This window comes from Belonocnema kinseyi, chromosome 6, assembly GCF_010883055.1.
Source record: "Belonocnema kinseyi isolate 2016_QV_RU_SX_M_011 chromosome 6, B_treatae_v1, whole genome shotgun sequence".
NCBI lineage: Eukaryota > Metazoa > Arthropoda > Insecta > Hymenoptera > Cynipidae > Belonocnema > Belonocnema kinseyi.
In genome coordinates this window covers 77,252,034-77,258,574 of record NC_046662.1, presented here as the reverse complement: position 1 = coordinate 77,258,574, position 6,541 = coordinate 77,252,034, and the positions used below count along the sequence as shown (strand labels likewise).

The 6,541-nt window shown below is 31.5% G+C and overlaps 1 protein-coding gene across 2 annotated transcripts in view; it reads left to right on the top strand.

Annotated features, from left to right (window-relative positions):
• LOC117174149 (leishmanolysin-like peptidase) overlaps window positions 1-6,541 on the top strand; it is a 680,179-nt gene that overhangs the window by 297,429 nt on the left and 376,209 nt on the right. The window lies entirely within an intron of this gene.

The window sequence follows — 6,541 nt, the reverse complement described above, 5'->3', positions numbered from 1 at the left end:
CAGAGTTTTGGATTTCTGATTTATTCCTTTTTCCGAATTTTTGGTATTCCTAAGTTTTACCATTATGTATTATAACCCATTCTGAAATTTTAACTTTCTTAAATTTTATCCGTTCCGAAAAATGAACGGGTCCCATAATAATAAATTCAAAATTTATCATTGTAAAGATGAAATTTTTTTATTCCATTTAAATAATATTGTATATTAAGCGTGGACATTTCAAAATATTGATGTTCATGAAAAATTATGGAAAAGCGAGGGAATTTTGAAAACCAAGTTTTACCGGAGCAGTTTTCTCACTCTTGGGGTAACTTTCATACATTCAGAAAACATTTTTATTTTTAAAGACTAATTGCTTATTCAAATATTAAAGACTACTTAATATTCTGTAAGATGACATGCAGATCAAATTTTGCGAATATATCGCGACACAAATGAAATATTTACATATGCATAAATGTGTAATTGTGTATATGCATGTAGGTTTGCTATCTTGAAAATGATACTGCCTTACAAGACAGTTAATTGGAGAGACGTCGAGCTCCAAGATAAACGCATCACAATTCGTCATGGGGAATAACAGTCAACTGTGTTGTACTTGACTTGAATACATAATCGTCAGCTTCAGTGTTTTGGCACCATCCGTGACCGTTTCTCCATTGAAGGCCAATTACACGAACCTCTGTGCGAGGCATCATCCCTAAAGGATAATTTCATGAATCATACATGTGATTGTAATTATATTTTGTTCTGCATGAAACCAAATAACATGCAGCACACATACCATGTCTGTCTGGAAATTATCCGACCTTGTGCTCTAACTTTGTACTTAGATGTGCTTTTTTCAAAAACAGGTATTCACCATTTAGGGGTGGCAGGACCTCTGTGAGCACCCTACTAAGTGCAACGGGCCTGCGAATCTTTATTCAACTAGTGTACGCAATTGTGTGAACATCTAACCACGTACGCGTCGAATTTCAATATGACGAGACGCGCGCGAACAAAAAGTGTGCATTACATTTTGTCAATAACTTGGCCATTCATGATCGGAAATTCTCGTTATGATTCCGAAAGTGTATGGTCATGAGTCTATGAGTGATACTTAAATTAAAGAGTAGTTTCGGCCAGCGTTAATTAATTGAAATATTCGGTTAACCATGATATGAGAGAGAGAGAGAGAGATGAAAACCTCATGATTCCCAATACTATTGTTTCGGAAATTTGAACTAAGATTTGAGGATGAGCCTAGTCAGTAGCGACTGGGTCCTTCACCACGACAACGCACCTGCCCATTCATTGCAGATTATTTAGCAATTTCCGACGAAATAATGCATCACACGACTTCGGTCGCCTCCATACAGTCCTTTCCTAGATCCCCGTAATTTGTAGCTGCTTTCTAAATTGAAGAAACCTCAAAAATGAAAACAATTTCAAAACGTACATAAAATAAAACAGAATGCGACGAAGCAACTTGTAAGCTATTCCGAAAGGTGACTTTAAAGAGTACTTCTGAAAGTAGGAGTATCGTTTTGAGAAAGTTGTATCTTCCAGGGGCAGTACCTTGAAAGGGATATCATTGCCTGTTACTCCTGGTGCACCTCAAGGTTGGATATTTTCGGGACAGATCTCGTACAAGAAAAAAATGTATAGCTAAACCAGAGATATTTATCCTTGATCTAGCTACAAATATTATTAGAAACGAACCAGCGTTGTTGGTACAATGTTTAAAAGAAGCGTTTATTTGATGTATTATTAATAATAAATCTTATAAATAAATAGTCAAAAAAGAGATTACATAGCTGAATTGAGATACTTGGAACGTTGAATATGGCGCTAATGAAATAGGATTAATTTGGTCAGGGATTTAAAATTTATAATTGACTTAACAGTTTATCTTACAATTAAGCAGATCATGAGACCTATTTGAAATTAAAATAAGTGTATTCAATAGAAGAACTAGTTTCTATACCTATTTCATTTCACCGTATTTCTTACGATCCATAAAATTTACACTTACAGTTTCGATTTTGTATGACATGTTTTTATTTGATTTGTTTAAAATTCATGACGTCACATAGCTAATTAAAATCTATGAAAATTTCTCAATCGAGGTGTTTTTCTGTTTAAACTAACATTTATTCCTTTTATAATTTCCTCTTTAGGCAAGCCTATTAATACCCTACATTTCATCCCATAGATTCTTCAACTTGAAACGGATTTTGCGTCTCTCAGTAGTAGCGGTTCGGATTTAGTCAGCCAGAATGTGGACTGAGAAATGTGATTCCTCAGCATTGCAAAGTAACTGTAGATTGAAATAGGACTTCTTAAGAACTATGAAGCTTTAAATACTACGGAAATCCATTTTTATAAATTTATTTAAATACAAATTTAAAAAATACTATAAAATATTATTAACAATCATGAATTAAAATAAATATTTAAATACCTACATTTACTTTCATACAATTTAGATATAATTTTGATTTTAATTGGCTTGCAACAATATGTAACTTTCATTTAAATGTAAGATTATATCCCAGCAAGGATTCGAAGCAAAGAAAACAATGGATAAGGTAATGCGGGATTTTCTATCGTAAATGAATGTTAAGTCTAAATTTGGATGAATTTTGAAGTTCAAAAGTTCATTATTAAATTTAAAGTCTTTCAAAAAATATTTTAAATGCCTAAAAATTCTAAATGTTCATATTGAAGAAATTTTGAATGAAATCATCAAAAATACACAAAATTTTCAACTGTAAAAGTAAAAATCTCTTCAATTTCAAAGGTTTTTTGAAATTTTATGTTCTGCAATTTTGTACACTTAAAATTGAAAATTTTCGAATTTTGAAAATATAGCATTATAAATTACTTAAATTTGAAGCTATATATTTTTTAAGTATTTAATTTGAAACATTTTTTTCACCTGGCAATTACAGAATTCCTAGTCGAAAAGCTTTAAACTTGCATGTATTTTATTTGTAAATTTAAAAAGTTAAAAAGTCGTCAATTTTAAGATCTACGAATAAAAAATCTTAAACTGGAACGGTTTTGAAGATAAAAATTCGCGTTTTCATTTCTAAATTTTCTAAACTAATTGTGAACAGTAAAAATTACAACGTTGATTTATTTTTAGAAAACTCTTATAAATTTTTACGTATGCCCATGCGTATTTTCGCGAAGTAACTATAGCTGTAATTAGTTTCTTTTTTTAAGGAACCTTTTCAATACTGCATCTAATTTTAAACGACTCTAAAATTTAAAAAATAACTGTCATCTAAATATGTCGATCTAAACTTGATGAGAATTTCATACTCGAATATAAACTAAAGAATTTCATTTCAGTAGCAACAACTTTAAGTGGAATCAGAATTTTATAATATGTCAAATAGACGTATACTGAAACTGTCAAACTGGATAGGAAGAAAAAAATCAAGAGACAAAATCATGGGATACGTGAGCGGAAACATAGGAGCTTCAATGTGGACATGAACAATTTTGAGGATTATTGTATATAATGGCAATGTAAATTTCAAATCGAACGGAGACACAGAGGTGGCCATGGGAAATTTAAAACAAGCATGTGCCTTGATAAACGCAGAAAAAAATGGTCTTGGATATTTGTTCAGTTATTTTTTTGGTTGATTTTACAAAGTAGTCAATTGACTTACAGCATTTTTCTTGTTGAATCAACGAAATCGTTTTCTGAGTATTGGCTTGAAAAGAAACATAGCAAATTGCCAGTAAAATATGTTTTATTGTCGGAAAACAAAATTGTACTATGTTTTTCCTTAAACAGAGTTTACAGAAGCGTGAGTTACGTTGGAAGTAAAAGTGATCGTTCCAGGTAAAAAATATGTGTAGAACTAAAAAGAAAGAGTTTCTTTTGCACCTGCAAAGCGTGCATCATAATCGCTTTAGGATTTAGTAGGTGTTTTATTTGGACATAATGGCGGGTTCTAAAGAGCCATTCTACCTTGGATTCTCTGGTAATACTTCCGGTTAGCCGGTTCTCAACGTTTTGTGTAGATTCCTTTGAATTTGTAAGAATTTCTCCCCCGCCGTTTCGAGGATTGAATTAAATAGGAAGTCGTGAATGCTTAAGAGGTTCTTCATTCTTAAGCTCTCCTTTCAACGCTTTTCGTAGTTATGGTTTCTACAATGAAAAGCCCTGTACTTTCTGCATTTTTTCAGTCTTATCTTCCGTAATTGCGGCTTGCAAATGACCCACTCTCCTCAGAATTGTTATAATTATCTTGAAATTGTTTTTAATTTATTCGCGTAGTGTGAATAATTAAAGAGAGTTAGAGCTAACCAGTCTTCTAAAGATTGTGAATTTAAAAGGGTTTCCTGTTCAGCCAATTTACATTTTTCATGAAATATGTTTTATTTCTAGGTTCACAAGCAGAAATTTTCGGTCAGTTTTCTCTAAATTTTAATATATTCCGGAAGTTTAATCAGTTTTTTTTCAACCAGAAATTTAACTATTTTTGTTGCAAAGGCAACTATTTTATTGACAATTCATTTTTCTTTTTGTTTGAAAATTAATCTTGTGAACTGAAAGTTAACTAATCCAGTTGAACATTCCATCAGTGTAGATTAAAATTTATCTCTTTGGATGAAAATTGATCTTTTTGGTGGAAAATTCATTTTTTTTTTTGGATTTTAGGTTTAAAAGTTATCTTTTTCAAATTGAAAAATAAACTATTTGGCTGAGAATGTACGCATGTTGTTAAAAATTCGTATTTGTAGAAGAAAATTCAACTCTTTGGTTAGAAATTCATATAACTTGTTAAAAATTCAATATTTTCCTTAAAATGCAAGGTATTCGCAGCATTTGAAAATGAATTTACGTATTTAGATATTTAAAAGGATTGAAAAAAACATTATTCATAAGAAACTCGCAAATTTTTATACATATTCCGAGTAGATTTTTTTTTTAAATGCAAAATACTTGAATAGCTCTGTATATGAAAAATTATATCTGGACAAATCTTGAGATACCTAAAAAACGGGAATTGTCGGAGAATCTTTTTTAGGGAATAGAGTAGGTGACTTGTGTTCGGTTATATTAAAAAATTTCATCTCCAGGTTCGGGAACAGAGTTTCACTTTTATGTGCGTAGCATTAACTGTTTCAAATGTGTGCAAAAATGCTCTTGCTCCTGGCTTTAGCACATACGATCCCTCATAGTTTTTCCCTTTACTTTTAGTTTACCGAGCACGTGAAATTGATCACATGATATCGACATCTGCGTTTTTAAACTCGCATTCTGGACTTGACTTCATAGCCAAGATTTATGAGTGTTGTGATAGTTACTGCAAATCTTGTGCAGTAGTTTTGAAACAGTCGCTTTCTGTATTAAAAGCGTATTCTAAAATTTATTACCATTTGTTCGTTTATGTTGCAATTCAGAAATTTTGTATCGCTTAAAAATTTAATTGCACAATCTCTACTTTCATAGGTGCGTCCACTCAGCGCCGCCACCAAGGCAAATTATAAAATTGAATACGCCATATTTTTTTGCTAATTTTATGCTAACAAAATTTTTTTTTTGCTCTTTACACTTCGGAAAAAAGGATGGCGGCGCTAGCAAGACGTCCACTCATAGCCGCCACCTACGAAAACTCACTAAAAATGATTCTAATGCGATAAACGATAAGCGGAGATTTTTTTGCTTTTTTTGCTCTATGATGATATATATTACGTTTCCCAAAAAACTACCCCTAAGTCTTACACAACTACCCCCTGTGATCAATAATATTTAAAAATGGGAAAACTACCTTTAACAATATAAACATGATTTAGGGCTTCAAATTAATCACATAACACTTGAAAATTTCGCCCTATTAATAATTTCCGTATAACTACCCTTCCACGTGAACGTATGCAGCAGAACATTTATATGTATGAAAAAAGCATTAAAAATAATCAAACTTAGAAGGAACTGTTAGTTGATATTTGTTTTCTCTTTTTTTGCTCTCCGAAAATATATAATACGTTACCCAAAAACTACCCATAAGTCACACATACCCTCCCCTCGTCATCACAAACGTTTTAAAAGTTGGAAAACCACTTTGAACAATGAAAAAATTATTTAGAACTCCAAATTAATTACATGGCACTTAAAAATTTCCCTCTTCATACTTTCCCGAAAAAATACCCTTCCACGTGAACGTATACAGCGGAACATATATATGTATGAAAACAGCATAAAAAATAGTGCAACTTAGAAAACACTGTTAATCGATGTTTTTTCTCTTTTTTTCTCTTCAATAATATATAATACGTTACCAAAAAACTACCCCTAAGTCATACATACCTTTCCCTCGTCATTGAAAACGTTTTAAAAGTTGGAAAACCACCCTGAACAATGCAAAAATGATTTAGAACATTTAAAACGTTTTTGATCACGAGGGGTGAGTATGTATGACTTAGAGGTAGTTTTTGGGAACGTATCATATATTATGAGAGAGCAAAAAAAGACTAAAAAATATCAACTAACAGTGTTTTCTAAGTTCTATTATTTTTAATGCTTTTTGAA